Source organism: Ursus arctos, unplaced genomic scaffold, assembly GCF_023065955.2.
Source record: "Ursus arctos isolate Adak ecotype North America unplaced genomic scaffold, UrsArc2.0 scaffold_8, whole genome shotgun sequence".
In the NCBI taxonomy this organism is placed as follows: domain Eukaryota; kingdom Metazoa; phylum Chordata; class Mammalia; order Carnivora; family Ursidae; genus Ursus; species Ursus arctos.
This window is the reverse complement of record NW_026623100.1, coordinates 34,923,726-34,951,725: the sequence shown is the minus strand read 5'-3', so window position 1 is coordinate 34,951,725 and position 28,000 is coordinate 34,923,726. Positions and strand designations below refer to the sequence as shown.

The 28,000-nt window shown below is 42.8% G+C and overlaps 1 protein-coding gene across 9 annotated transcripts in view; it reads right to left on the bottom strand.

The window, feature by feature from the left end:
* ANXA4 (annexin A4) overlaps window positions 1–28,000 on the bottom strand; it is a 152,529-nt gene that overhangs the window by 57,241 nt on the left and 67,288 nt on the right. For 2 of the 9 annotated variants that reach the window (XM_026484070.4, XM_057309442.1), the window contains exon 1: window positions 3,891–4,240. The exons of the other annotated variants lie outside the window; for them this stretch is intronic. The gene's annotated coding sequence lies outside the window, so the exon portion shown is untranslated. Of the gene's footprint in view, window positions 1–3,890; window positions 4,241–28,000 lie in introns of those variants that run through there. 9 annotated transcript variants of the gene reach the window in all.

Here is a 28,000-nt window from a genome sequence, read left to right as displayed (position 1 = left end):
AAGTAGTAGAATCCTATGCAAACTTATATTTTACTTTTTTTTTTAATGTTTTTTAAAAAGATTCTCTGATATCATTCTTTATCTGTTTCGGTCAACCTGCGTTGCTTTTTTTTTTTTTTTAAGATTTTATTTATTTATTTGACAGAGAGAGAGAGACAGCCAGTGAGAGAGGGAACACAAGCAGGGGGAGTGGGAGAGGAAGAAACAGGCTCCCAGCAGAGGGGCCTGACATGGGGCTCGATCCCAGAACGCTGGGATCACGCCCTGAGCCAAAGGCAGACGCTTACCCGCTGCGCCACCCAGGTGCCCCCAACCTGCATCGCTTTTTAACAGCTGCATAGTACTGCACTGAATGGATGTTCCATAATTTAACCAGCCCCTTGGTCATAGATATTTAGTTCATTTCCAATCTTTTGCTGCTACCAACAAGAGTATATATATCCTTGTACACATGTCTTTACACACATATCCAAGTATATCTTTATGATAAATTCAGAATTTAAATTGCTAGAACAAAGGCAAATCTGTTTTTAAATTTTGACAAACTGCCAAGTTTCAGGGCAATTCTATATGTACCTGCTAGGTATCCATGATTGGGTTTAGACAGGTGTCCATAAACCCCATGAAACTGTATGAACAATGTCAAATATGTCAAATTTTGAGATTCTCAAAAGGGTCTGTAACTAAAAAGGATGAGAACTACTGAGTCAATGGATTCTTGTATAGCATCTAAAAGCATCGACAGCAGAAGTTGGAGCGAGGCCAGACCCAGAAAATGCCTTTCTGAGCCCCCTGAAGAGGAGTGAGAGGGAAGATGCTGCGTACTGATTATACTACCGGGGTTTTACCTATTAAGGACCTCATCCAGGAGAGATGACTCAAGTACACATAAATCAGGAGAACCTGTTCCCACTCACAAACCAGCCCTTCTGTGTTACTTTCTGGTAATAATTTAACATGACTTCTAGGGAGGGGAGTGCAGGGGAAATGAGAGCCTTAGCCCAGAGAAATGAATCCACAGCGACTGGGCAGGGAAGTCTTTCTAGTGACCTGACAAAAGGCCACTCCTGGGACCTCCTGCTCTGTTACAAGTCAGGCCGCTCATGCTGTAGGCCTTAAAGGGTTAATGATGGGGAGGTGGGATTGGTGAAGGTCTTTTCCAGAGCAATTTATAGTCTGGCCTAGAGCCGCAATTTATCCTTCCTGCTGATTGTGGTTCATTCTGGTGAAAACATTCACTCAGGTTCTTATGTCTAGCAATCTGGACCAAGAAGCTATCTGGCAATTTACTGACCTCAAGCATCTTGAACCTTTAAAAAGAACACTTCAAAGGTGGTGATTCAGGTTCCCTTAGCAAAAGTTCTTAGTCCAGTTCAGACACAACTGAACACCAACAAGCTACTCCCAATAAAACAAGCAACAGGCCTTACAAATCTTAAATTGCTAGGTAAATTATTCTTAATATAGTAATCCATCTCAGGTTCAAATAAGCTTAAACATAAAACCCCTTTGGTTTAGACTCTCTATTTGGTCTAGGGGTGTCGAGCACTGTAAAACTATGGGGTGAATTTGATGTGATAGGTACACTACAGAGCTGTCCTTGACAATGGGGCCAGTATCAGCTTTTACCACATTATTTACAGCATAACGACAGGCCCAAGTTCCCTGAAGTCCCATGTTTTTGTTAATGCTTTACTCAATTTATCAAGCATGCATATATTCATAGAAGTGTTTCTAAAGCTTAGTTTCTCAAAACAAGGTCCAAGAAACATCTGAATTGCAATCATCCAGGGAACCTATTAAATATGCATTTTCCTGGGCCCAACCCTGCCATACTGGATGAGAATCTGGGGGGGAGTGGGGGCAAGAATCTACATGTTGTACAAGCTTCCTGAAGAATTCTGATGTACCCTGAAGGGGAGAAGCTATGGCTTTGGAGGTCATCTTAGTTAAACCTTTTACCCTTCACAGCCCCATCCAAAGGGGGGGCCACAAGGCCCCTGCCTAGACACCACTGCTGAGAAAGTTTTCCATCTCCAAGTCTACCCAGCCCAGGGGTTTCAAAAGCCACACCTTACATCCAGCAGAACCCACCATCCAACCCAGCTCTGCCCAACACCACAAGGAGTGAGTTTATTCGCTGGTCCACATGCCAAGCCCCTCCAGAATATAGGGCCATTAACATGTGTCCCCACACCCACCTCATCTATAAGACAAGGTTAGGAAACCTACCTCAAGTTGAAATAACGATTAAATGAGTAACCAAGGACGACTGTTACTCAACGTCCCTCCAGGTAAGACATGGCGGCACCCATCAAACTGCCCCCATAGTAGCCGGAACTGCAGTGAAAACAAACCCTCAAGGGCTAGGTTTGGGCTAAATCACAGCGCAAAGCCCAAGCAAAAAAAAAATGTTAAGTTTCTTCTTTTATACGAAAAATGTATAAATTCTGAATTCTACTCCAAAATATATCTGGTTGTTTTAGCATAAAAAATGTGTTTAATCTCAAAGATTGAGGCAAAATGGACCCTCCAGGCCCTTGGCTTATTCTGAAGCTTCAGGTATTTCCTGGTGGTGCCTGGCACTCACTGCTGAGGAGGAGTGGGCTTCCTGGACAAGCAGAGGATCCAAACAGGGAAAGCAAATGCGTGGCTAGACGTAAAGAAATGGGCCAAAGGACAGGAGTCTGAGGATGGCCAGAGGGCTCATTCTTCAGATGCTGTGGGCTGGTGTGATTCAACGTGACTGTTGACTGTGCATGTTACTCTCTAACTTGTTTTCAGAGAAAAATTATCCCTAGCGAAATGTAAAAATATTTAGGAGGGAAATTCATAAACGCCCTTGATGTAATAGTTATGTGTGTGTGTGTGTGTGTGTGTGTGTGTGTGTGTGTGTGTGTGTTCCCTCAAACCAACAGAAATCTGGCCTGAGTTGAATCTAAGGGATCTGGCCTTGACCAGATAGGGCTGGGTTCTGGGAGGGAAGCAGGTCTTGGGTGGCTGTGATTACCCATCTCACTCCTGTTCCCTTCCTCTCCTGCTTGCTCTTCCACCTCCGTGTCATCTGAGAATTCCCTGGTCAGAAAAGAGCTAGGGTTTGGCTATCAGAAGTGTTACCAGCAATGTAAGGAGGAGGTGGGATGGATAATTTGGACGGAGAGACCCTATCCATTCTTCCCACTGTCAGCTGGAGAGAGCAGATGCCCACTTGTCATGAAAGGTGTGGGTTACTCAGCACAGCTCACAGACTTGCATCACCCAGGGAGCACTTACAGTGGGGCAGACTGTTGAAAAGCAATAGCCTCTTTGGCCCCGAAGTCTCCCGCTAGTCAAAGCCAAGACAAAAGAGTGAGGCTGTGCCACTGGCAGACTCAAGTCATGGATCTCATAATAATGGATTCCCATGTGCCAGCCAGACATTCTGCTGAGGGCATTAGATACATGAGGAGAGAAAGGGTAAGAAACTAGGGAAAGGGAGTAAGTTTCTTAAAGGAGTAAAGAAAGAATTAAAAAGAAAACTTAGGTATTAGATTGAGTCATTTGCAGGGAGTATTAACTCAATCCTTTCTTGTTAATGCCCGAAGCCAGCACAGTTCTTGGCACATGAACTCAACAGAAAACTGCTGTGGTCTCTGACCCGTCTACATTCTGAGCTGTATAAACTGCTCCTTCTGGACGGTGCCGGTGCATACCCGCCTGCGCCTGGCCCTCTTCGAGCAAACCCCCGGCCGCCGGCGCCCGCTCCACCCAGTGGCCGCCCAAGCCCCGCCCGCAGGCCGGCGGCGGGCACCCCCCTCCTGGGCGCGGCGCAGGGCTGTCCCCGCGAGGCTCCCCGAGGCTACTGCGCCCTCCTCCCCGAGCCCAGGACCCCCGGCCCGGGGCCCCCTTACCGCTCGTGCCGAGACGAAGTTGCGCTTGTCCCGGACGGCCGCTCAGATCACACCCTTCCCGGGGCCTGGCAGCGGGTCTTATCCCGGGCGGACCCGCCCCACTTTGGGGTGGAGACTGAGTCCGAGTTCCTGGTTGTTCCTCTGCACACGGGACCGGAAAATCCTCCGGGCGGGGTTAGGGGGGCGAAGCGCACCTGGGGCCCGCGGCCGGGCCCGCCGCACCTGGCGCCTATCTGGGGACCAGCCTCGCCCCCAAACCTGGGGCTGCGCCCGTCGGGGACCGGGCCCGCGGTCCAGGCTCCGCGGCCTCGTCGCCCGCCGGGATAGCGCCGCTTGCCCGGCACCGCCCAGCCCCGCGCCTGCCTCCGCAGGCTCGGAGCAGTTGGACTCTCCGGAGGCGCGAGCCTCTCCCGCACCCGTCCTGCGCCCGCGGAGGCCGGGAGTCCCGCGGCGAATCACCGCTTCCTCCCCGGGAAACTGCACTTTCTCTCGTCCAGTCTGCGGCCAGAGCAGTGGGAAGTGAAATCACTACATTGTTTCCCTCTTAGACATTAAAACAAATACCCCCAAAAGTTCCCAGTAGTTCCACATCTCCCTTGAGGAAAACGGAATTCCCTTTCCTTGGGGAAACCTTTGGGAATAGGAGTTCGGAGCAGCCGCAGATCTTTCTCTCCTCCCCAGTGAATTACCAGGGTTTGGTACCGGTCGGTAGCCCCTAGGTTCGGCGGGGGAGCCGCGTTCACGCCCTGTAAAACAGTTTTCATGCGTTCGTTTCTGCCTCCCCGAGTGACGGTGGCCTTTTGAAGGCATCCACCGAGTCTAGGTCGGCTTTGCACACACGCCTACTATCGTGTCCAGCACATAGTAGATGCTTGGTGCTTGCAGAATAAATCCTGAGTCTACTGGCAAATTCGGATTTTATTTAACAGAGGGTAGGTAGCTTTGGGGCGTGTGTTTGCTATCCAATAGAACAAAATCCAAGTGGCCATTACACCCTCAAAGCTGGAGAGGTAATATTAAATCATGTCATTAAGATGTAGCAAAAGGAGGTGGTTTGACATGGTTAAGAACATGGGCTTTAGGATCAGACTGGTTTAGATTCTAGACCTCGTTCTGCCCCTTTTCTCTGCTTTGATAACTTAAAAGTTTCTGAGCTTCAGTTTATGAACTAACCTAGAGGAAACAAAATCTCCCATAACTGCCCTCACAGCAGGCTGGGGAGCCACAGTTCAAAGCTAACTTTCTGGGGTACAAAGGCCAGGAATACGTTTGTGACACCCCTTCTATTGCAGAGCTCCCGTGCGCTTAGACTGGAGCTAAATCTCGGTAGAAACCACAGCTGTTCTCTGCTTCTTCCTTTGCACTCCCCTGCTGGTCTCAAATACAGGCTTCTCCCGACAATGAGCCCTTGCTAAGTAAGGCACTCACATCAGAATCTCCATCTCTGGCTCTGCTTCTAGGGAGCCTGATCTAAGACAGAGTACTAAAAAAATTAGTCTCATTGTTGAAATTAAAGACTCAAAGGAGCCTTTAAAGATAGCGGAATGAACACATGCATTTGCCTCAGCTATCTCTTGAAATCCTAAAACAAGAGCAGATTATTTTTTTTAAATCTCTACAAGAACGAGGTAACAAGAGAGGAAAAAAATGAAATTTTGTAAGCTGGAAAGCAGATAGGCATGTGATCATTGGCTTAGCAGACCTGAGCAAAGGGAATTCCTGAGCCCAGAGTAGGTCGAGCCAAGAAGCAATGTAGGGGCGCCTGGGTGGCACAGCGGTTGGGCGTCTGCCTTCGGCTCAGGGCGTGATCCCGGCGTTACGGGATCGAGCCCCACATCAGGCTCTTCCGCTATGAGCCTGCTTCTTCCTCTCCCATTCCCCCTGCTTGTGTTCCCTCTCTAGCTGGCTGTCTCTATCTCTGTCGAATAAATAAATAAAATCTTAAAAAAAAAAAAAAGCAGCAATGTAATATGGCAACATTTCTCAGGACCCCAGGTCTTGCTACACCAGGTGCTTCTGAAAGTGGTGATATGCTTAAGAGTAAAAACAGCAAATTTTTTCTAAGGCTGCAGAATCCCCAGGACTGCACTGCTGCCACTGCCCCTCCCCCACTTTGGCAAAAGATGGAAAAACATATTCTCTGGAGGGCATAAAGCAGAGGATCTCCTGAATGGGGCATAATGGGTATAGTCAAGTTGTTCTGGTTATTTAAGTCTCCCTCACAAAGTACCTCAAAACTTGGTGACGTAAAACAACCATCATTTCATCGTACCTCATGATTTTGTTGATTAGAATTTGGACAAAGCTTGGCTGGGCGATTCTCTGTTCCACACACAACATCAACGAAGATCAAAGGTCACTGAGTGGTATTCAATTGGCAGATAGGCCAGTCTGGAGGACTCACTCGAGAGTCTGGTATCATGGCAAGGTGAGCTGGGAGGCTGGTCTCAGCTGGCACTGGCCACCAGAGCATCTAACTAAGCATGCTCTCGCCACATGGCAGTTTCAGGGGAGTTGCATTTCCTACACGGAGCCTCAGGCTCCCAGAAAGGATGCTCCAGGAGATCCAGGGCAGACGTTACTAGGCTTCTTATTACCTAGCTTAGAAGCCCCTGAATGTTATTTCCGTTATATCCTGTAGGTCATGCAAGTCACTAAGGCCAACCCAGATTCAAGGGAAGAGGAATTAAGCTCCATCCCTGAATGGGGGGGACTAACAAAAAATCTGCAGTGTTAAATAACAAAAACTCAGCCAAATAAATTTTAAAGTTCTAATTGCCTTTATTAATTGATTCATGAATCAGGGAGCATCTTGTCTAGCAAATAGAGAACTCCAAAGGGCTACAGAAAAGGAAAGGTTGTTAAAGGTAGGGGGAGAGTGGAAAAAAGGAAATTATTAGCCAAGAATCCATTGTTTTAGACAAGGTTGACCTCTTAAGGGGAACAGAAGAGGTCTATCAGTAAATTTCCTAGTGCTGATAGGGAAATTCCATGACTGGTTAAAGGTTACATTCCTGGGGGTTGGTGGGGGGGGGGGTGTGAAACTGCAGTCAGGTTATGTATTAAGTCTTGGTTTAATGACTTGGGGCCTCATCCCAAGTGACGCCATTTTGGGCCTGTGGTTTTCTATTTAAACAGTGGCCACACTTAGCAAGGGAAATTGTACTGAAATTGAAGATCTATATGAAACTTAATATGATGAATATTGAATTGGTCAGTATTCTTCCTTATGTGGTTTCTCTAACATTGGCAGCCAGAACATGGGGTTTGGAATATTCTTCTTTGGGGAGAGTAAAGACCTAAAGAGACTGTCATCAGGTACTCAATGAAACTAGAGCAACCCTTTAGTGAACTTATCCTAGTGAAGTCCTATCCACCTGCACGAAGCCTCCAGGCAGCATTTAAGATCTCACTTTTAGGATTGCTAGATAAAATAGAGGACACCTAGTTAAATGGAATTCCAGATAAACAATAAATAATTCTTTACTAAAGCATAGGATACTTATATGCTGTAAGTATGTCCTAAATATTGCACAGGATACACTTATACTAAAAATTATTTATCCAAAATTCAAATTTAACTATGTGTCCTGTTTTGTTTTGCTAAATCTGACACTCATAAATAAGAACAGACAGCTGAAAGTCATTAGAATTTAAGGGAAGGATCTGACATAAATCAGAACAGGAAAAAAGAAACTTCAAAGAAACAGAGTATGTGGAAAGAGGGAAACTTTTAAAAATGTATTATCAATTTCCTTTGAGAAATAAAAAGAATTAGAATAAAAATAGAACAGAGTCTCTAAAAAATGAACACTCAGAGAACCAAACAGAGCTCTTGTAAATTAAAAATATGATAGAAGAAATGAAAAACTCAGTACAGTGGTAGGAAGACAAAGTTAAGGAAATATCTTAGGATGTAGAGACAAAAGGCAAAAAGGAGAGAAAGAGATAAGAACATTTGAAAGCCAGCCCAAGACATCTGGGAAACAGAGAAGAAATCAATTAAATAATCCAATTATATATTGTTGGAACTACAGGATATTGCTACCCCAAACTGGCTTTGCCTCTTGGTGAGTGTCGAGCTAAAAGACACAACCAAGCCAAAGACCAGGAAAAGGAAGTGTTTTACTTGCAACATGTAAAGGAGAACACCAGGTGGATATTTCCCAAAGTAGTGTCTCCCAGAACAATGGGGGAAGTTTTAAGTTAAGGGCTCATACATTCTCATGAAAGGGCTTGTGCAATGAGGAATTAGGCAGGGAATTTGGGTAAAAGTTATCTTAAGGGAACAGAGTCCAACATCTGAAACGAATGATGTACTATAAGTTGGCTAGTTGAATTTAAATTAAAAAAAAAAAAAGGTAATAGAGTCCAGGTCAAAGTCACAAGGGTTGGCAAGGGTCAGTGTCATCAATTCTCTGGTTCCAGTTGGTCTGGTATCAGAGTACTCAAAGAAGTTTAAGATCCTGCAAAGATAATTCAAGAATTATAAGAGGTCAATCTTCACTTTTAAATTAGCTCTGGGAGTTTGTTTTTTTTTTTTTTTAAGATTTTATTTATTTATTTGACAGAGAGAGACGGCCAGCGAGAGAGGGAACACAAGCAGGGGGAGTGGGAGAGGAAGAAGCAGGCTCCTAGCGCAGAAGCCTGATGTGGGGCTCGATCCCAGAACGCCGGGATCATGCCCTGAGCCAAAGGCAGACACTTAACGACTGCACCACCCAGGCGCCCCAGCTCTGGGAGTTTTACCACTGATTTATTGTCCCTGATATGATTAGGTTTATCTCCTGGCCTAATAGTGGCTGTTTGATCTTATGATCTTTCACAAGATGGTAGGGGGACTAAAATGACTTTTCTGATATCGAGAAATCTATGTCCGTCTATTTCTGAAGACCCCTAATTCTTCCTGCTTACAAATTGAGTTTCCACACTGAAAGTGCTCATTGAGCCCAGCACAATGGACAAAAACAGAATCACATCAAGGTATATCATGATAACATTTCAGAAGACCAGGGAAATAAAGAAGATCCTACAAGCACCCAGAGGGAAAAATGAGGTTGCATGCTGTTGGGGGGTGGTGGGGGCGGGCGGAGAATTTCCTCTGCCTTTCAAGGTCCCTTTAGCAGGAATAAGAATCAAATCAACATGAGGCACATTAACAGGAGAAAGTCAAATTTAATAGCATAAATACAGGAAATCCACACAGACATGGGAATTCCAAAGACAGTGAGGCTACATGACACTTCTATGAGCTAAGAAGAGGGGTGGGGTCTTAAGATATAAAGGGGAGAAAGACCATTAGCAGGAAGGTGAGAGGAGATGTTTGGAAAACAAAAGTTGCCATATTATGTAGGTAAGTTTCTTAGGTAAAAAGGAATCCGTTAATAGCTCTCCTCCTGGTACAGGCAGGCAGCTGAGGGGAAGGTAAAGAGCTTTTCTTAAATCATCTGGGTTTTGATTGCTTTTAACTCAAAATAATGTTCACGCCAAAGCAGCCCATCTTGGAGCAACCTGCCATTGGCCCCTACAATACAAAGGATCAAGAACCAGAATGGCATCAGATTTCTCCATAGCAACACATCAAACTGAAAGACCACTGAATAATGCCTTTACGATTCCGAGAGACAATTATTTCCAACATAGATTCTCATAGCCACTCAAGCTATTGGTCAAGTTTAGGGGTAAATAAAGATATTGTCAGACATGCAAGATTTCAAAAAGTTGATCTTCCGTGTACCTTTTCTTAAGAAGCTTTCAGATGGTATGTTCCATTGAAACAAGTAGGTAAACCAAGAAGATTTTTTTAAGTTATTGAATAGTAGTGATGAGGGAACAGAAGACAAACTGAGCAGAAGCTGGCACCCTGTAATCCCCCACCCCTGGATGTATGCAACGTTCCTCAGGCACTCCTGGCTGCTCTGAAGGACAAAGAAAGTCCTTGCTACCTACAGCCCATTGACAAGTCCTTGAAACAGGCACCGTGACATTCCTCTGGGAATTCAGCTGCCTCGATGTTAATACTTGGCTAAGGGCAAAAGGCAGTCCTAGCCTGACCCCCTCCCCTCCGCTAAGATCCTGTAAGTCTACTTTAGATCCTGTAAGTCTACTTTAACGTATAAAAATTCCTTTGGAAACTTCCTTTATCTCTAACCCCCCAAGATACGTATTGGCAATCATCCCCAAGCATTATGGCCCACCGATATACATCTGAAGGGTCTCATGACTGAGGTTTTATTAGACGGTAATAAATGACCCTTTCCCAACAGTAGCTAGCTCCCTCAAGGTCCTGGAGACCTTGCTCCCAAAATTCCTTAGAGACTTACACTAGCCCTAGCCCCCTCCCCACTTGAGGGTATAAAATAGGCCATTCCTCACAACCTCAGGGCAGTATCTCTTTCTGCCCACGAGTCCTGTCCTCGTGCTTTAATAAACCACCATTCTGCACCAAAGACGTCTCAAGAATTCTTTCTCCGTCGTCGGCTCTGGACCTCACCCCACTGAACCTCACCTGTACTTCATCAGTAGAACGGACAACCGAAACGGAATGGCAGGGAGGAGCGGTCAGTGGACACTATTGTTATTGATTTCTAATTCTCTGTAACTGTAGAGTGTAGCTAACATCCACAGAAGCACTGACTACATGCCAGTCACTATTCAAGTACTTTAGATATACAGTTTTAATCAATAAATCCTCACAACAGCTCTATCGATTAGATACTCGCATACAGTAGGCATCAGTAAGTGTTATTATTGATGATATATGGTCATTTATTAATTCAACAAAATTGTATCAAACTTCCTGTGACAGAGTGTATTTTTCAAAATTGGTCACAACAATGTATTTAGTTACACATGTTCTTCCAAAACCCCACCCCCCTCACCCTTAGTCAAGAGATGGCCTCTTTGGGGCGCCTGGGTAGTGCAGTCGTTAAAGCGTCTGCCTTCGGCTCAGGGCGTGATCCCGGCGTTCCGGGATCGAGTCCCACATCGGGCTCCTCCGCTGGGAGCCTGCTTCTTCCTCTCCCACTCCCCCTGCTTGTGTTCCCTCTCTCGCTGGCTGTCTCTATCTCTGTCAAATAAATAAAATCTTAAAAAAAAAAAAAAAAGAGATGGCCTCTTTGAAATTGAATGGGCTCCTTGGGTGAGCTTCTGGGACTGCACAACAAAAGTAACGCACTATGTGGCTTTCGAGGCTGGGTCTTAAAAGGTGACACAGCTTCTGTCTCATTCTCTTGCTCAGAACAAACGCCTGTGGAGCCTCGAGTGGCTGTGTAGTAAGTAGATCTGCCCCGAAGCCACCATGCTGCAGAGAGCACATGGACAGAGCACACCAAGATAGAGAGAGACGCAGAGAAGCCCCATGTTCCAACCCCAGAAGTTTGAACTTCCCCAGTCCCAGTGCCAGCCAGACATGTGGATGAAAAAGCCTTTGAGATGACTCCCTTATCTTCTCTGTCTCACGGAAGCCAACTGAGAGACCCTGCATGAGAACCACCTGGCTGAGCCCAGGCGCTCACCAGAATCAGGAGAGGTAACAATAGTAAGTGATTGCTGGGGTTACGTCATAGAGCACTAGATAACCAGAACACTTCCAGAGAAGAGTGCGGGGGTTAGCCCAGTCTTCTGACTCTCCCTTCCCAAGACTTATTGAAGTGGCCTAAGGCAAAAAGGGAGAATTTTTACTCTGAATGGCAAGCTCCTCTCTGATATTCAGTCTGGCTGTTTGCTAGGAAGGAGGCAAGGACAAAGGCCAAATAACCTTTGGCCCCCAGGGACAGTGGCTTTGTAAAACACTGGGAAGAGATCTTGCAGGGGTGACAATCCTTGCCAGCTGGCTCCCTCCACAATCTTCTCAGGCTGCCAGAAGGTAACCAATCCTTCGGCTTTAGATATGAGAAAAAGATTCTAACAGCATCCAAATAGACAGGCAGGGAGCCAAGAAGAATTAGCTCATCCTGTTTGGGAACAAATGCAAAGCATACATAAAACTTTTAACATTCAAGGATGAGTAAGCATAAAAAAGTACATAGAACTATGAAAAAATTCCAGAACACAGAAATAAAAACATAGCATCTAAGAGGCAGAAGAAACTTAAAAAAATTTTTTTACAATATGAAGAAGAAATAATTTTTTAAGGATTTTATGTATTTATTTGAGAGAGGAAGAGAGACAGAGAGAGAGAGCATGTGAGCAGGGGGAGGGGCAGAGGGAGAGGTAGAGAATCCCAAGCAAGCTCCCTGCTGAACGTGGAGCCCAACTGGGGGATCCACTATCGCAGGACCCTGAGATCATGACCTGAGCTGAAATCAAGAGTTGGACACAACCGGGGCGCGTGAGTGGCACAGCGGTTGGGCGTCTGCCTTCAGCTCAGGGCGTGGTCCTGGCGTTGTGGGATCGAGTCCCACATCAGGCTCTTCTGCTGTGAGCCTGCTTCTTCCTCTCCCACTCCCCCTGCTTGTGTTCCCTCTCTCGCTGTCTGTCTCTATCTCTGTCAAATAAATAAATAAAATCTTAAAAAAAAAAAAAAGAGTTGGACACAACCAACTGAGTCACCCAGGCTCCTAGCAGAAATAAATTTTAAATGGTCTCTGCTATGACTTTGACAGATAAACCAAAAAATATAGCAGTAATCTGAACAATATTTTAATGAAGTAGAATAGTTATGAGCCAAACTGGGCTCCATATTCTACAGAGAAAGCACCTTCTTTTCAGCCATCTACTGAATATTTACAAAAACTAACAGAATATTTATTTGTAAGGAAATCCTCATTAAATTCCAAACTAAAAACAGGGTTTGAATCTCAGCTCTGCCATTTCTTAGCTGGAGACCAAAAGAGAGTCACTAGTCTTTTCTATGCTTCAGTTTTCTCATCTGTAAATGGGAATAATGATAGTACCTACCTCATAGGTGTAATAAGGATTGAATGACTTAATATATGTAAATTTTTAAGAGTTCTTGGCTCATTGTAAGCTCTATATTAGTATTTGCTATTTTTCTGATCACAGCCAAATAAAGTTAAAATTCAATGATGAAACTTTTAAAAAAAGATTTTATTTATTTATTTGAGAGAAAAAGTGAGAGACAGAGCATGAGCTGAGGGGGAGGGGCATAGGGAGAAGGAGAACAGACTCCCTGCTGAGCAGGCAGTCTGATATGGAGCTCCACCCAGGACCCTGGGATCCTGACCTGAGCCAAAGGCAGACACCTAACCAACTGAGCCACCCAGGTGCCTCTCAGTAATAAAACTTTTAACCAATCACTCCCTTCCTCAATCAGTAGTATTTGCTACCATCTAATATATATATAAATGCCATGTTTGGGGGCTCTAAAGGAAACTAACTTTGACACCATCCTCAAAGATATTTCTCCGTTGTCTCCTACCATCCACTGGTATTAAAGGAAAATCTGATATTAAACTGATTCTTGTTCCTTTGTAGGTAACATAGTTTTTCTCACTAGAAAAATTTAAGATTTTTCCCCCTTTCCCTATGCATTTAGGAGTAGGACTTGTTTCTCTAGTCCTGGTTAGCACTCTTAGACTTGACTCTTTCTGAATTCAGAAGTGCTCTTCTTTTATATTATCTCTCTTTCATTATCTCCATTCTTTTGATCTGGAATTTGTTTGATGCTATAGGAATTTTTGACCTTATCTTCCATGTCACTTAACTTTTCTTTCATTGGTTGTTTTTGTTTCTTTTTGTTTTTGTTTTTGCTTTAGTCCTTTAGCTCTGAGTTTGAGAGACTCTTTAGGATTAATCTTACATGTTCATTCATTCATTTCATTCATGTCCATTTGATTCAGCCCATCTACAACATTTTTAAAAAGATAGCTTTTATTTTAATCAAAGTTGCAAATGCACAGAATTATATTTATTTTAATCAAAGTTGCAAATGCACAGAATTTTAAGAGGCAAATAGTTCTGCAAGGCTTATTGCAACAAGAATGGCAGTGCCCCATCTCTTCTCCTCCGTCTTTCTGCCAGGCAACTAGTGCTTCTTCAGGCATAAACCCATTGGGGCACCACAGAATCCAATGATTCCTGAGGTTATATTACAGGGCATCCCAGTCACAAGTCACAGCAGTGTATTAGGCTTGCTTTAAAAAAAAAAAAATCTATGAAAAGTTTGTAAGAGGGATTCTCATGTGGAAAACCTGTGTTTCCTAATTTGAAAAGATAAATGCACCCCACGTGCATTGCAGCATTATTTACAATAGCCAAGATATGGAATCTATAGATTCAGCCAGTAAAGAGACACAAGGCCAGATAGATTTAGATAGTTCTATTACTCACAGCACAGCAGGCAGCATGGGCTCCATCTTGCCTCCCAGTCCCATGGGGGGCATGCAGGGGTAGGCTGAGGTGGATACCGGGCATACTGAGGGACAGGGAGCCTAGGAAACCCCTAATCTTATAAGGGGACTGCTAACAAACCTGTTTATCCCCCTAGAGAGAGGTATTATCTTTTATTACACTAAAATGTAAGCAAATAATCTCCAGGGAAGGAAGGGCAAGGTCTCTAGCTTTATTACCCTGGAATATCTCCAGGGAGAGATGTCTCCAACTCTCTACAGGGAACCTCTGTCTTTCTGTTTCCAAGGCTGTCTGTTATGCAAACATCCTTGAACAAAATGGTCTATGTGTTTTGCTCAGAAAACCCAAAACCCATGAAGAATTATCTCCCAACAATTATAACACCTTTTTTAAAAAATAAAATCCTGAAAATGCCAAGCTTTAGTCATACCCCAGGAGAAAAGAATAACTTTAATATGATGAAAATGTCACTATAGATCGCTACTTACATGACATACAAAAATCCCTAAACAATGTATAAAAAATGACTATATCAAATGGCTTTTGTTTTTGAAATTCTTAACTCTATACTGAAGTTTCCTCAGAGTGACATTACTGACATTTCAGCTGTATTATTTTTCATTGTGGGAGGCTGACCTGGGCATAGTAGGATGTTAAACAGCATCCCTGGCTTTCACCCAAGAGATGTCACCCAGTGTGACAAACAAAAATGTCTCTAGACACTGCCAGAGTTGTCCTGGGAGCAAAGTCACCTCCCACTGAGAACCACTGCTCTATGCTATTCTCTTCTCATGAAGTTCCATAGTTCAAAAATTGTTAAACATCAAATATTTAGGAATAAATCAGTGAAAGCTATGCAAGACCACTACCCTGAAAACAGTAAAACATTGTGAAGGGAAATAAAGATCTAATTAAATGGAGGGAAGTACTATGTTCATAATTTGAAGATTCAATATTGTAAATATGTAATGCTTCCAAAACAATCCATAGATTCAACACAATCCAAATCATCCTATCAGAGGGTTTATGTGGAAATTGACAAACGGATTCTGAAATTTAAGCTGAAATGCAAAAGGCCAAAAATAGGTAAGTCTATCTTGAAAAGAGTTCAGAGCCAGAAATATAAAGATAACAAGAGTTGATAATATGGCTCCTACGTTAGTATGGTAGTCACACAAAGATAGACAAATGAACCAACATAACAAGAGAGGGCAGAAAGAGACCTTCACCCATATAGTCACTTGATTTATAACAAAGGATAGACTTTCCATAAATGGTGCTAGGACAATTTTATATCATATGGGAAAATAATAAATCTTGACACTTACCCAAAAGAGAATCAATTGCAGATGGATTGTAGATCCAAAGACGAAAGGAAAAACAAGAAAGCTTTTAGAAGAAGACACAAGTGAATACTATAAATTAAAACCATTGTGGAGCAAACGAAACAGAGTATGTACCTACTGCATTACTAGATATTTACTAACGACAGAGGGAAAAATAGTAACTTTAAAGTGGAGACACCAGCCTCACCAAGTGATCAAGGCTGACATCACCACTGATAAGATATATTGACATCATGTTCCTCCTGCTACCATGCACGGAGAATACAACATCACTCCTTCAAAGATGCATAAACCGAATTTAATCCCGAGGGAACAGAATCAGACAAATGCAAATCGAGGGCATTTTACAAAATAACCGGTCAATACTCTTCCAAAGTGGTAAGGGCATTGAAGACAAAGACTAAAGGAGGATTCCAGGTTAATGGAGACCAAGATGACATGACAACTAAGGGCAATGTGTAATTCTGGATTGAATCCTGCTCTGGAAAAAGACATTAGAGAGACAACTGATGACACTTTAATAAGGCCTGTGGATGAGTAATGTTAATTTCTTGATTTTGATAAGTGGGCTATAGTCAAGATAGGGAGATACGAAGTTAGATGAAGGGGAATATGGGATTGTTTGGTACTATTTTTGCAAAAGTCTGAAATTGTTTCATAATGGAAAGTTAAGAAGAAAGAAAAAATTAAAAATTTATGTTAAGTAAGTTACAGAAAATTGGCAAAAGACTTGAACAGACACTTCACAAAAGCAGATATCCAAATAACCAATATGTAGCATGAAAAAAGTGCTCGACTTTACCTATTAAGATAAGCAAATTAAAGCCCTGGCGAGATACCACTGTGCATACCAGAATATCTAAAATGATAAAGATTAGTTATACCAAATGTTGTCAAAATGGAGCAACTACTATCCTCATACATTGTTGGTAGGAGTATAATTAGTACAACCACACTGGGAAACACTTTGGCAGCATCGATTCAAGCTGAACAAATGTAGACCCCAGCAATATGTAAGTAATGTTCATTGAGAGATATTTTTTAAAAATTCTCATTGGCTATTTGTAACAGCCAATAACTGGAAACAATTTACATGACCATCAATATGGAATGGAGATATAAATGGTGCAACGACAGCACAAGGGAATATGACACAGCAAGAGAAAGAAAAAATTACAACTCAACAATATGAATGTCTTTCTCAAATACAACATTGAGAGACGGAAGCCAGGTATAAAACAGCAACTAATATACGATTCTATTATGGAGAGTTCAGAAGCAGGTAAAAGTCATCTATGCTCCTGTAAAGATTTTATTTATTCATTTGAGAGAGAGAGTGAGTGAGCAAGTGAGAGAGCACAAGTGGCAGAGGGAGAGGGAGGAGCAGACTCCCCTGTTGAGCCCAGGACCCCGGGATCATGACCTGAGCCGAAGGCAGAGGCTTAATGGACTGAGCCTCCCAGGCGCCCGTCTTCCGTATTCTTAGAAGTCAAGGTAGTGGTTACCTCAGGAGTTACTAGAAGGCCTTCTAGGGTTCTGGTAGTTGTTACTTGATCTGGGTGCTGATTACATGGGTGTGTTCATTTTTATGCCAATTCATTGAGCTGTGCACTTTTCTGCATGTGTGTTATGCTTCCATAAGAAGTCAACAATAAGGAAATCATCTTTTAGTAGAAGTTGCTGCATTTCTCTAGCATAGCAATAAAGGCAATCCTAGTGCAGGCTAATAAATGAATTCAACCCCTGGATGGAAGAATGCTTTGACTGATTCTTAAGGAAAAAGTATTTTCAAAACAAAGCAATGGTCTCACTGAATGATTTTGATCACTTTCTCAGGGACAGCCTAACAACTGCAAAGTAAAAGAACTTCACAAGAACCAAATCGTGAAGCAATGACTTAACATATTTTTGAGAACTTTGTGCATTTTCATCTTTGGAAGAAAATTATGTTACTAAAATGCTCAGTAAAAGGAACTGATTCTTAAAATGTCATTTCTTTCTTAAAAATAAATGGTTGCTTGACTTTACCAGGAAAACACAAAAGCACAAGGCTGTGAGTAATTATTAGCTTCTTACAGTGTGCATTATCCCCAAAGCCACACAGACTCCCTACTCAACCCACTGTTTGTATTCCTCTGGGCCTTGAGCCTCCTTCAGGTCATTAGGATTGACTCGAAGGCAGACAAGAGAACTTACCACTGTGATGGAAAGGTTCTGTGTCCTAATTGGGGTGGTGGTTACACTGGTGTGCACATATATTACAACTCACTGAACTGTACACTTAAAAATTGTACCTTCAAGTGTTATATAAATTATGCCCCAACTAAAAAAGAAGAATGTTAAAAATCATTAATGGCTATTGGTTGCCTGGAGTCAGAATTTATTTAACCAATACCCCATTATGGTTTTTTTTAAAGATTTTATTTATATGAGAGAGAGAGCACAAGCAGGGGGAGGGGCAGAGGAGGGGGAGAGGGACAAGCAGACTCCCCACTGAGCGTGGAGCCCAACTTGCTCACAGAGAGTAGATTCCAGGACCCTGAGATCATGACCTGAGCCAAAGTCAGACACTTAACCAACTGTGCCACCCAGGCACACCACCCCCCGCCCATTTTGTTATTAATAAGGCCTTCTAGTATTTTCTACAAGTACTAGTTCTCTGTAGCTTGACCTGTGTCTCCTGAATTTAAACATCTGCAGATTGAAACAGAATCAGATGAAGAAGAGAAGAATTAGCTCCATATGAATTAGATGAGTGCTGTAAAACTGTTATTCAATTTAATAAAATTGCATGAAGGATGATAACATATTTCCAAATCACATACTAAGAAAGCTGGGATCAAACTTAAGTCCTTTCTACGTAGGCAGCCCTGCCTCCAAGCTTTCTGCTTCCCCAGTTTAGTCCTCAGAAAAGTCGGCTTCCAGTAACTGGGGGAGGTTGCCATCTAGTGGCAGGACAGTCATAAGGCCAAAAGTGGCGTGGGGAAGTGAGCTTAGCTTTGCCTTTTTACAGAACTCTGAAGGTCTCCTGGCAGAGGATAATTCTCCGTCTGTGGATTGCCAGTGATGGGTTAGTCTTCCACCAAAGGACTTGAAAAGATCTTCTGAAAAGATGCTTTGAAGCTGAAGAGAATTGAGGGAGCTCTTTTGAAAGGACAGATGGGAGACTCTCAGGCACTGACCCTTCTCTCCACCAGGGCAGCCCAGGTGGACAGGGACAACAGGGCTGCAATTTGCCCATACTCACTGACACATCTGAGCCAAATAAAAAAAGGCTTCTTTCATCTGGGTGGACGAAGCCCCAGAGTGTATGGCTTGGTAAGTGGAAAATAGGCTATATTTCAGCCCACCTCCCTACGTCTGCCAGGAGCTCTTGTGCAGCGGGCAACCTGTACAACCATGCACTGCAGCCCCGATGCAGCAACAGTAGCTTTTCTTGGCCCCTCAAATGCCCAAAGCAAACACCAATACCTAAAAACTGGGGCAGAAGATAGGCAGATCCCACCATCATATGTATCCTTAAGATACTTGGGCAGCCACTTGAATTTCAGTTTTCTTTTCAACAGTCACTGTCAATTTTAGCTTTCTATTCAGGCCTAGGTGTTGAAGGCCTCACTTGAGATGAAACAAAGAAAAGGTTGGGAGCCTCTGAGGAGAATAGCATCACATTGCTTTGTCATGAAAGATTATAGCATGGAATTGCACAGATCCAAAAGTGATGGATAAAGGGCTTAGGAAATGTTACACTTTAAAATCCACGGACGGATCAAACACACATTGTAGAATACGACAGGGAGACGTTTATTCATTTAGCAAACTTCTGTTAAACACCCTGGTTTGAGACACTGGGCTAGGAAGGGGATATAGTGGTGATTAGAACAAGAGTCCCTCTGCCCAGCAGACACAGACACACAGACACAGACACACACACACACACACACACACACCCCGCAGCTGGGTTCTGTGCCCCAGAACACCTCTACTCTTCTTTCCTGAGTTCACGAGTTTGATAAATAATTGAATTGTGATAATTTTTTACATTTATGAATCACCTGGCAGTTTACAAAGCATTTACCATATTTTTAAAATTTGATCTTCACAATGACCCTGGGGAGCATGTAGGAGAATCTGGTTGTATTATTTCCATATGCCAGAGGAGGACAGCCAAGGTGAGAGGTTCAGTGTCAAAGCCACTTAAATCCACTTAATTCCATAAGCGCATCTTTCTGAAGCCTTCTCCTACTTCACCTTGCAATTAGGACTTTCTTCATACTGCATCTCTTTTAGCATTTATCACAATAGAATTACTTCTATTTTATGTGCTTATGTGTATTTTATTATCTTCCCCTCCCTCTGAATCAGCTTTTTCTTTGTTGACTTTATTGTTTGTTTTCTAGTTCTTTCATTTTTGCTTTTATTTTTATTATTTCTTTTATTATACTCTTTAGATTTACCCTGTTGTTCTTCTGATGTCTTTAGTTGAACGCTGACTTATTTGTTTTAAAGATTTTTTTTAAAAAATGTATTTATTTGTCAGAGAGAGAGAGCACAAGCAGAGGGAGTGGCAGGCAGAGGGAGAAGCAGGCTCCCCGCTGAGCAAGAAGCCCAACTCAGGACTCCATCCCAGGACCTTGGTATCATGACCTGAGCCAAAAGCAGACACTTAACCCACTGAGCCACCTAGGCATCCCAAACTCTGACTTATTTACTTATTTATTTAATCATTCATTTATTCATTCATTCCTTGTTGTACTAAAATATATGTAACACAAAACTTGCCATTTTGACCATTTTTAAGTGTGCAATTCAGTGATATTAATTAAATATGCAATGTTGTGCCACCATCACTACTATTTCCAAAAATTTTTACCACCTCAAATGGAAACTCTGTACCCATTAAGCAATAAGTCTCCAGTCCCACCCTCACCTCCAGCCCCTGGTAACTTCTCACCTACTTTCTATCTCTATGCCTATTCTAGATGCTTCATACGAATAAAACCATACACTATTTGTTCTTTTGTGTCTTACTTAGCATGTTTTCAAGGTTTACCCATGTATCAGAACTTCCTTCCTTTTCATGGCAGAATAATATTCCTTTGTATGTCCCTACCACATTTTGATTACCCACTCATCTGTTGATGAATACTTGGGTTGTTTCTACCTTTTGCTTATTGTGCATAATGCTGCTATGAACATTGGCATATAAGCATGTGTTCAAATTTTTGTTTTTAATTCTTTGGGGCATATACATATGATTACCTCTTTATATCATTGGTAGTTCCAGTAGACTATAGACCCCTAGGGGTTGTCCCATTCATTTTTATATCCCCAGGCCTAGCACAGGCCAAACACAGTAGGAAGGGGTATGAGTTTGATAAACAATTGAATTGTGATAATTTTTTACATTTATTATTTTCATATTCCAGAGGAGGACAGCCAAGGTGAGAAGTTCAGTGTCAAAGTCACTTAAATCCAGATCTTTTGCCTTCTAGCTCAGCTCTATTTTCAACCTATCTTGTTATTTTGCCTATTATTTTGGACAAATCATTGGCGAAAATGATCCATTCTTACTGAAAATTGATTATAGGTATGTAATAAAGGTTTTTCTGTAAAAGAGCTGGGGAGGCTGAGGTGTCTTGATTTGTCTTCATTAACCAGTAAAATAGTTCCTGTATTTGGAATTTAAACAATCCAGGCTGACCTTTTAATTTTGCATATTTGATCATGTTATTGCTCTGTGTAAAACATTTCGAGGGCTTCACACTGCTCCCAAGGTAAAATAAATAAATAAATAAATTCCTTACCAAGTTTACCCACCCTGTAGAGTCTGGCTCTTAAATTCTCAACTCCAATCCTGATAGGCACTAGACAATGAACGTAAATGGGTAAGCTGGCAGGGCGTGAGCTGAAACAGCAAGGACACTGAGCTGCAGTGGTGGGAACTGACAGTGGTGGGCACCATGGGGGCGTGGGGTATGCGTACCACCTGGGGGCACACAGACCCAGTGTGGCCAGATCTTCGAACTTCTTAGAGAAGCAGAAATTTGGATATTTTGTGTGAATTTGACATAGTTTTAATAGACTTCACTCTTAAAAGATTGATTGATTTACTTTAGAGAGAGAGTGAGAGAGAGCACGTGTGAGCCAGGGGTGGGGGAGGGTTGAGGGAGAGACAGAAGCTCAAGCAGACTCCCTGCTCAGTGTGGAGCTGGAGGCCGCGCTCCATCTCACAAACCTGAAATCATGAACTGAGCCGAAATCGAGCCTGATGCTTAACCGACTGAGCCACCCAGGTACTCCATTAGACTACTTTTTAGAGCAGTTTCAGGTTCACAGGAAAATTGAGAGGAAGGTATAGAAATTTCTCATTTACTTCCTGTCCTCACTCATGCACAGCATCCCCTACTATCACCATCCCCGACCAGAGTGCTGTATTTGTTACAGTTGATGAGCCTACGTGGACAGAGCAATATCATCCAGAGGCTATAGTTTACATTCAGGGTCCCTCTGGGTGTTGTACGTTCTAAGGGTTCGGACAAATGGGTAAGGACATGTATCCACGATTGTACCATACAGAATAGTTTCACTGCCCTAAAAACCTCTGTGCAACGGATTTAAACTTAAAAGCCAGATGGGCTGAAATGAGTGTGAATCTGAGAAAACGGCACAGACTGGACACAACCCACAGGGCACAGGGCTCTCATCTCTCTCCTTGCCTGTTTCTCCTGCCTTGGTCCATGGCCCTCTCTTCTCCGGCCCTGCTGGACATCTTCTGGTACCTCTACTGCAGTGGTTCTCGACACTGGCTGTATATGAGAATGACTGGGGAGCTGGAAGGAAAAAGAAGCGATATCTGGGTCCCACCTCTCGATATTTATCTTTAAGCCCCCCCCCCCAGGTGATTCCCATGTGCATCAGGATTGACATGTAATTGCCAAGCAGACGTCCTGCCTCCAGCTTTGTCGTCCCCTGGTTAGTGTTTCACTCTGTAGCAAGAAGAATCTTTTTAAAACATAAATCTGATCAAGTCACTTCTCTGCTCAGAACCCTCCTAGGGCTGCTCCTTGACATCAGGATAAATTACTTTGTGTGGTCGGGAGGTCCTTTGGGACTTGACCCCTGCTGAGCCTTCCAGCCTCATCTCTTCCCATTACCTGTGCTCCTCCCCGCTATGAATGCGCTATTTTTCAGTTACACTGAATCTCTGAACTTCCATGATGTACTCTTTCACCCAAGAGCCTTTGGACATGGGCAACTGGAGGATCCTGTATGAGAGTGGTCACCTGGGCACTGTCGGAGGGAGGGAGGGTGAGAGGATCTGAAGTGGTGTAGGGAGGAGCCCAACACCACTGCCATCTGCAAAAAGATGGAAAGCTTCTTGAAGGCAGAGATGACAATTAGTACTGCTATTTTCCCTCTTTCCTATCCTCTACGGCCAAGCCTTGAGTATATGAAGCAAATTCTGAATTGAAGTGAGTATAATTGAATTACATTTTCAAAAAGTATTCTCTAAGCTGGTTGGTTATTTGGGGAGGAGGCTCATTCTTAACCAGAATGAGAGTCCGAGTACAACAGTAGCCGTAACAATCTATTTATTCATTTAACGACACTAGTATTTACTGTGTACCTGGCATATTGGGTCTATACTGACAATTAGGGAACTTACTGCCAATTGGTTAAGGCTGGAAAATCCATCAATGATTAGAAAACTGTGTACAGGGGCGCCTGGGTAGCGCAGTCATTAAGTATCTGCCTTGGCTCAGGGCGTGATCCCAGCGTTCTGGGATCGAGCCCTACATCAAGCTCCTCCCCTGGGAGCCTGCTTCTTCCTCTCCCACTCCCCCTGCTTGTGTTCCCTCTCTCACTGTCTCTCTGTCAAATAAATAAATAAAATGTTAAAAAAGAAAAGAAAAGAAAAGAAAACTGTGTACAGGGGGTGCTTGGGTGGCTCAGTTGTTAAGCGTCTGCCTTCAGCCCAGGGCATGGTTCCGGGGTCCTGGGATCAAGCCCTGCATCGGGCTCCCTGCTCCATTGGGAGCCTGCTTCTTCCTCTCCCACTCCTCCTGCTTGTGTTCCCTCTCTCGCTGGCTGTGTCTCTCTCCATCAAATAAATAAATGAAATCTTAAAAAAAAAAAAAAAAAAACACCCCACAGGGGTGGGGGAAAGGGCAGCTAGCTCTGACTTGGGATATCAGAGAAAACTTTACTAAAGAGATAGTGCCTAATTTGAGTCCTGAGGGACAAGCAGAAGCCACTCCGTGCTCTGTGTGTGTGCTCTGTGTGCGTGTGTGTGTGTGTGTTGGATAGGCCTGATAAAAAAGAGGGAATTTCGGGCAAAGAGGGCAGCAGATCTAAGTTTTATAGTTAAACGAAGGTGTGGCGGGTTCTAGAAAGTGAAAGTAATAATTCTACAAGTCCGAACCTGAATGATTCTTGGACCCCTTTCCAGGGCTCTCATGTTCTGGCTTAGCCTCTCAAGTACTGGTTTAACATAGCTGAAATAGCATCTAATTGAGAAAGTTAAATCTAATTTAGTTTCTGGCTGGTGAATTACATCCCCCAAGAGTCTCGTAAGAGACTAGGAAAGAGAAGAAGGAAGGGTGAAATAACAACAGAGGATGGGGGTGACATTTATATTGCAATTTATCTCCCAACAGTTACCTTTCTTGGGAACTCTAACCATCAGGGAGGACCTTTGCCCCACAGTTCACACTTGTATCCAACAAATGTAGAGTCCTTGCTTCTGTTACGTAGATGGGAAGCAAGGTTCTTCTGGGGTCACACAGCAGAATCCTGACATTTGGGGAATGTGATTGATGAGCTCTGTCCTCCCACAGAGGAGCCCCATGGCGAGAAAGGACTCTAGAAGCCAAATAGCCAAGTCACTTTCCAAACCAAACATCTGCAATGAAATGCAGGACCTGCTGAGCTATGCCTGACCTAGCTAGCTAGAGACACAGCCCTGTGGCTCCCCTGAGAGCTTATCCCCAGACAGATTTTCCACCATTAAAACAGCTCCTTTTAATTCCAGCTTTCTTCCTAGATGACTCCTACTAAAACATCCTAGAGGGAAGGGATCACACAGATGGTAAGTAAGTTTCTCAGATTGCCCGTCACCTGGTAGAAAGCCCAAGGGCATCTGCCGTAGGGCTGCAGGCAGATTCAGAGTTTATGCATCACCTAAGATGAGTAGGTTGAATGAGGTACCAAGTCCAGGGCATTTTGAGGACCGTGGCTTTGGAAGAAAGAGCTCACAGGGAAGAATATATTCCAAAGAAGAGAAAAGCATGGGTGGTGCCTCCTTAAAGGCACCTAACCTACTTTACAATTTTCTCTAGGACTGACCAATACCTCAGAGTCATGATTAAATCCATTTTCTTTGTCCCTCCCCTTTTCTCCTCTTATCACTCTCCAGAAAAAAAACTATTAATTGCAATAGATCCTTTATATAATCAATGAATAGTTTATAGTTCTTTGAGAATTCCTCAATTCTCTAAAACCATTAGTAATTATGAAGGCTGAGCAGAAGGTTGGGCTCACTCTAGCTGAGAAAAGACATGACAGATTTCAATTTGTGCTGGGGTCTTCACAGGCTCCTCCTTATTTAGATCTCCTATAGATGTGAAATGGGTATTACTTTCTGTTTTCAAAATTACCAGCATTCATAGCCTGTTGGTGTTACCCTTGCACGATAGAGATCAGGGACTGTAAGTCCAAATGCTTGGACCTACTCTGATCTGGATGTTGCACCTTACTTTATTAAAACCTGGTAAATAAAATAAAAAAATAAAATAAAATAAAACCTAGTGTAAATACCATTAGGTGACAACAGAAATCCACCAGAAAATATGCACACTTTATTTGTGAAGCCAAAAACTAGAAAAACGTAATGTCCATCAAAAGTAAATTGAGGGGCGTGTGGGTGGCTCAGTTGGTTAAGCGTCTGACTCTTGATTTCAGCTCAGGTCATGATTTCAGGGTCGTGTGATTGCATCCGGCTCTGTGCTCAGTGTGGAGTCTGCTTGTCCCTTTCCCTCTGCACCTCCCCCAGCTCTCTCTCTCTCTTTCTTTCTCTCTCTCTCAAATGAACAAATACAATTTTTTTAAAAGGAAATTGTGACAGAGTCCCACAATAAGGAAGAAGAGGCAACCACTGGCACAGTTCAGCAGCATGGGTGACTCTCACAGACATAATGTTGAATGAAAGACATCAGACACAAACATGTCCGGACCCATACGTGAAGTTCAGAAACAGGTAAAAGTGATCTTGATGACAGGAGTCAGGATGTTATACTTGGTGGGTCTGGGTATTCACTGCTTACACTTAGTGGGATCTGCCGAGGGGCACAAAGGAGCTTCTGGAGTGTTGGAAATATGCTCTATCAAGGTAATGGTTACCCAGGTGTATACATGTGTAAAAATTCACCTTGCTGTGCACATAAGATGTGCCCACTCTACTGTCTACAAGTTATATCTAAAAAACAAAAACAAAAGCATCTGTGTAAGAAGCATCTGCCTCTCCTCTGATCTTATAGGATTCAGAACAGGTATGGAAATAAACCAAAACATGTAGTGAGATGATCCCTGAGAGAAGGGTAAGTAGAACCATGGGTGGAAAATGTATTAATGTTAATTTATGGGTAGAATGGGTAGTGTGGGCAGTTTATGAGAGCACAAGTCAGGCCCCGCAGCCAGCAGCAATACATTGAACTTCACTCTAATTTTTCTTTCATCAATAAATTGCTCAGACTGTCTGAATGGTTAATTTTTTATTTTAAACTTTCTTTTTGTTTTAAAGATTTTATTCATTTATTTAACAGAGAGAGAGAGAGACAGCCAGCGAGAGAGGGAACACAAGCAGGAGGAGTGGGAGAGGAAGAAGCAGGCCTCCAGCGGAGCATGGAGCCTGATGTGGGGCTCGATCCCAGGACCCTGGGATCACACCCTGAGCCGAAGGCAGAAGCTTAATGACTGAGCCACCCAGGTGCCCCTATTTTAAACTTTCTTAAATTAAAAAATGACATGTATACAGTAAAAGGAATAAATCATACATTTGAGAAATATATATATAAGGGCATGGATTATCATCAAGTGAACACACCCAAATAACCACCTACCATCCAAGCCAAGAAAAAGGATATTACCTTTATCCCAAAGCTTTCCTGGGTCCATTTCCTTGTTTTTGTTGTGGTGGTGGTGGTTCTTTTTTGTTAATAGTTCATTGATTTTTAAGTAAATTTATACTGTTGTGCAGCCATCACCATAACCCACTTTTAGAACACTTCAAGCATCCCAAAAAGTTCCCTCTTGTCCATATGGTCGGTTCCTACTCTTGCCATCAGCCTCAGGCAACCACTGATTTGCTTTCTGTCTCTATGGTTCTGCCTTTTCTAGAAATTTCATATACATGGAATCATGCAATACGTTGTCTTCTTTCCTTAGCATGATATTTTTGAAGTTCATGCATTTGTGGCATGCATCAGTAACTTCTTCCTTTTTATTGCTAAGATATATATTATTGTGTAGATAAACTACGCTGTTTATTCATCAGTTGATGGACATTTGGGTTGTTTCCAATTTGAGGCCATTATGAATAATGCCGCTGTGAATATTTGTGAATCAGTGTTTTTTTTGGGCATGTATTTTCATTTCTCTTGGATACATACATAGAAGTGGAATTGTTAGGTTGTATTTATATTTAACTGAAGAAACTGCCAAACTTTTCCCAAGTAACTGTCATTTTATATTCTCCAGGAATGTCTGAGAGTTCCAATTGCTCTACAATCTCACCAATGCTTATTTTCGGTCTTCTTACTTATAGGCATTCTAGTGAGTCTGTAGTTCTCAGTCTTATTAACTTTCATTTCCATAGTGATTAATGATGTTGATGATTTCTGCATATGCTTATTAGCCATTTGAATATCTTCTCTGATTAACTGTTTACTCAAGTCTTTTGCCTATTTTCTATTGGATTGTTTGTCTTATTATGTGGTAGGAGTTCTTTGTGTGTTCTGGATACTAGTCCTTTATCAGATATATGATTTGTAAATATTTTCTCCCAATCTACCTTGTATTTGCATTTTCTTAATGATGTCTTTTGAAGTGCAAAAATCTTAGCTTTTTATTTATTTTTAAAGATTTTATTTATTTAGAGAGACAGAGAGAGAGAGCAGGAGTGGGGAGAGGGGCAGAGGGAGAAAGGGAGAATCTCAAGGAGACTCTGTGGTGAGTCTTGATTCCACAACCCCGGGATCATGACCTGAGCCAAAATCAAGAGTCAGATGCTTAACTGACTGAGCCACCCAGGCACGCCCTAAATTCAAACTTCTTATTTTAAAAATTTTTTTTGATGGGAAACAAAGTAAAGTTTACTGAGTGATAGCAAAGTGATAGTACAAAGCTCTCAAGGAGGGAGGGGACCCAAGAGGGTTGCCCAAATTTAAACTTTTT